Raw genomic sequence first — 5000 nt, 5'->3', positions numbered from 1 at the left:
TTGAGGAAAGGTGCCCACTCCTGAATCCGTGTGTCGATATACTTTGGAAGTTTGGCAAGAAGTACAGGCGCGGACCCAATCCTTAGCATCCTTAGAAATGCCGTGTCAAATGAACTTTGCCTTCAACACCTGTTTAGTAGAACGGCACGAGGGATGTGAAAGGCCGTGAATGAAATCAAACACCTGTCAGCGCATAGGAGCAGGAATCCAAGGTTGCTGTCTACCAGTACTGACTTCACAGAGGAGGGAGGTGTTGGAGTCTTCGAAAAAAGTCTTCCCAACGGAGGGACGTGCAGGATGTCCTACAAGCTTGATACTCTGGATCCTGTCGTTGGGCTTCAGCCAGGGCGTTGTAATCCAATCCTAGTTGAACGGCAGCCAACGTGTTTCTTGACAGGGCATCAACAACGGGATTCATTTTCCCAGGGACGTATTGGAGGTTGCAATTGTATTCAGCTACGGCGGAGAGATGTCAGCGTTGACGGGCGGACCAGGCGTCAGACTGTCGAGTGAAGGCGTGCACCAGAGGCATGTAGTCTCTGCGAATGACGAAGGGCGTACCTTCTAAGAAATGGCAAAAGTGACGGTCAGCCAAGTGCACCGCCAGCAATTCTCGATCGAAGGTAGAATAACCCGATTCTGCCTTGGACAGTTTTCTGCTGAAGAAGGCCAATGGGCGGGGCGAGCCTATGACCACCTGCTCGAGTACTGCACCAATAGCGACATCGCTGGCATCGGTGGAGAGAAGAAGAGGGGCGTATGGGATAGGAAAAGTGAGAGCAGCAGCAGTTGATAGGGCCTTCTATGCATTGCAGAAGGCTGCTTCTTGAGGGGGACCCCACTTCAAGTCCTTCGGCTTGCCCTTGAGGTAGGCGTAGAGGGGAGCAAGAGTGGCGGCAATGGCTGGTAGAAAACGGTGATAATAGTTGATCATGCCCAAGAATTCCTGCAGAGCTTTGACTGTCGAGGGCACGGGGAAGTTCTGAACGGCTGCTACCTTCTCAGGGTGGGGGTGGACACCTTCAGGAGTGATGCGGTGCCCTAAGAACGATACTTCGTTGGCGACAAAGGTACACTTTTCTTACCGTTCTACAAGGCCGTTTTGTTGCAGGCGGTCGAGCACGATGCGCAGGTGACGGAGGTGTTCCTCTTTTGAGGAGGAGAACACAAGTATGTCGTCCATATAACATACACAGAAATGGAGGTCCCCTAAGATGCCATCCATGAGACGTTGAAACGTGGCCCCAGCATTACGAAGGCCAAAACTGGAGTAATTGAAGGTGTTTGTACCAAACGGAGTGGTGATGGCAGTCTTAGGGATGTCTTCTGGGTTCATAGGCACCTGATAATACTCCTTTAGGAGATCGAGCGTAGAGAAAACCTTTGCTTTGTGCAGGTAGGAGGTCACGTCGGCAATGTTTGGGAGGGGGTAGTGATCCGGTTCTGTTTGCATGTTCAGGCGCCTGTAATCCTCGCACGGACGGAGTGAGCCGTCTTTCTTCAGAACGATGTGTAAGGGTGACGACCATGGGCTGGAGGCCTTTTGGCAAAGGCCCATTTCCTCCATTTCGGCGAACGTCTGTTTGGCGGCTGCCATTCGTTCCGGTGCCAGACGTCTGAATTTGGCGAAGACCCGGGGTCCCGTCATCTTGATATGGTGATAAATACCGTGCTTGGCAGGAACCGTGGGTGTTTGGCGAAATTCTGGACGGAAAACTTCCGGGTACGACGTGATGAGGTGGGCGTAGGCATCCGTGGGTGCGCTAATGTGGAGAGCGAGGTTAGAGGGGGCGGGTTGAAGAGGTATCGACAAGTACGAGTCTGCGTTGACCAATCGTCGGTGGGCGACATCGACCAGAAGGTGGAAATAAGAGAGGAAATCCGCACCGAGGATTGGCATGGTGACGTCAGCAACGAGAAACTTCCAATTGAATTCACCGTTTCCGAACGATAATATAAGGTTCTAGTAACCGTAGGTGGGCAGCTACCAAGCGGACGTCGGCAGATGTAGACAGACTACGTCGTGTCTTGAAGAGTTTCCTTGGCAAAAGAGAACGACAAGCACCCGTGTCTACCAAAAATCGCACGCCCGTTCCTGCATCCTGTAAAAAGAAAAGATTAGAAACACGGGAGGTCACCACCACGAGCGATGGCCTACTTACACGTTTTTTGGCCACTGACAATCCTCGCCACATTTCTTTGCAATTGCCCCGAATCTGAAGTGGTAAGATCAAAACTGCGGTGGATGAGAGGTAGTAAGTGGCTGTAGAAGTTGTTTGTTGGGGCGCGAGCGATTGGTGGGTGGTGGGCGGCTTTGTCTCTGCTTCGGCACGTCACGTTGTGGGCGTTTCTGTCCTACGGCATTCATGTCAGCTTCAGTTGACGTTGAATAGGCATCCTCTTCGTCAGGGGTGGTGGCGTTGATGGAGGTCTTGAAGTGGCTGTCCATAAAGGCGTCAGCTTTGGTCATCAAGTCCTTTATGAGTAAACTATCGACATCTGGTATGGTAGTGCGTATAGGTCCGGGTAAACGAGGTATCCAAAGGGCACGGAGTAGGTTCACCTCACGAGGAGAGCCGTATGCGGCAGGTTGAAGGCGAGCGATACTGGTCATTTCCCTGAGGGCAAGCGAAGCCCTTTGGTCCACCAAGGGTTGTTGCGAGAGCTGAAAAAGCTTTGCTACACGGGCGGCTGGCGACGGCGAGTACTGCTGCAGAAAGTATGTTTTTAGGGCGTCATACGCTATTGGCGTGTCTCCTTGTTCACAAAGCCAGTCGGATATTTCCGGGAAGGTGTCATCGGGTATCGCCGCGAGAACAGAATTTGCTTTGGTGGTTGAGCGAGTCACGCCGTTGATGCAAAACTGGACTTCTGCGCGCTGAAACCAAGCAAATGCTTCACCCCTGGCGAACGGTGAAAGTTTCAATGGGGCGGCCGCAGGGCCAACTGCTGTAGTAGAGTCCGCCATAGTACTAACGATGGAGGGGCGAGGGAGGTGGGGGTGGAAGGCAGTGGGAGCGAGTCGACTTCCGAGGTCACCAATGTGACAGAGCCGAGAGAGGGTTGTGAACTCAAAGGCCGGAAACAATCGACTGAGTTATATTATTGTAGAACACTCTCTTTATATACAAAACATCAAGGCAACAGGACATAACAAGTTCACAAGACAGACAATTTTACAGAGGAAAAACCAGACATGAATTTTCATGTTCGTTTTAGTGTGAAGGAAGAGCGAAGATACAAGTATAATATATACAAAAGGAATAATGTACAATTGTGTGAAACACGCTTGGTACATTTTTTAAATAAATTACTTGGAATTAAGATTATGATTACGGTAATACAGTGACTAATTTTTTTTCCTTTATTATTGTAATATATATACAGCATATATATATATATATATATATATATATATATATATATATATATATATATATATATATATATATATATATATATATATATATATATATATATATATATATATATATGTGTGTATATATATATATATATATATATATATATATATATATATATATATATATATATATATATATATATATATATATATATATATATATATATATATATATATATATATATATATATATATATATATATATATATATATATATATTTATATATATATATATATATATATATATATATATATATATATATATATATATATATATATATATATATGCGTGTTTGTGTGTGTGTGTATTTATGTACGTGTGTTTGCATATATTCATGGATGAATATATAAGTCCGTATATTTGTGATTGTATGTTTATGTATATATTATCTCTCTCTCTCTCTCTCTCTCTCTCTCTCTCTCTCTCTCTCTCTCTCTCTCTCTCTCTCTCTCTCTCTCTCTCTCTCTCTCTCATAAAGATAAGAACCGCAGAAAATTTAATTACCAAAAGAAAAATAAATTTCCTAAGATATGAGAATTGAACAAAGAAATAGGAGAAATGTAACGTCAGTGGAAACAGCCTTAGGTATTTATCAATGGCTTAAGTTTTTTTTTTGTTATTTATTTGGACATATGATAGATTAAGGTTAAATTTTTTTCCTTTTTTGTTACATACATAAATCATTTAAACTCAATATATTTTACTGGATATTTTCATGAAGAAGGTTAATATTATTATTATTATTATTATTATTATTATTATTATTATTATTATTATTATTATTATTATTATTATTTATTATTATTATTATTATTATTATTATTATTATTATTATTATCATATTTTTAGATAAGCTTCAATACTATTTAGATGAGCATAATGCTATAAGCCCAAGATCTTCACCATGGTAAATAACCCAGGAAGGAAACGAAAGTAAAGGAATGAATAAACTATTTATGGAAAACAATCAATATATATATATATATATATATATATATATATATATATATATATATATATATATATATATATTAAAATCATTAGCATCCTCAGAATAGATATGACATATATGAAATATGAAGAAAGACTTGTGTCAACTTGTTTAATAAAAAGATAAACATTTGCTATAAATCTGAACGTCTGATGTTCCACCGATTCAACTGTCCGATAGGAAGATTATTTTAAAATCTGTTTACAGCTAGAATAGAGAATTTCTAGATTACAGTATAATGCTGAGCTTTATGGTGGAAAAGGAAAGACTGTTAGAATTAACTGGATGTCAAATACTACGTAGAGGATGATGCAGTCAATCAAGTTTGGTCAGGATTATGAAAATATTCAAGCAACGTACATAAAGAAATAGGAAATTTATCGTTATGTACAAAACCTAAATTAGCACAAGCTGAAATAGAATATATCATTAAAAGCTCATGAATATCTTTTAATTAATTTATAATAAATCAAATACTATTATACTATATTCATAACTTTTCTTTTTCTCTTGAATGTAGTTTGTGTCTTTGCTCATAAAACACGTTTTTTTCTGAGAAAGAACATAAGTTATTTTATTTAAAGAAA

Source organism: Palaemon carinicauda, chromosome 14, assembly GCF_036898095.1.
Source record: "Palaemon carinicauda isolate YSFRI2023 chromosome 14, ASM3689809v2, whole genome shotgun sequence".
Lineage (NCBI taxonomy): Eukaryota > Metazoa > Arthropoda > Malacostraca > Decapoda > Palaemonidae > Palaemon > Palaemon carinicauda.
The sequence above is the reverse complement of the archived record's forward strand: the minus strand, read 5'-3'. Positions refer to the sequence as shown.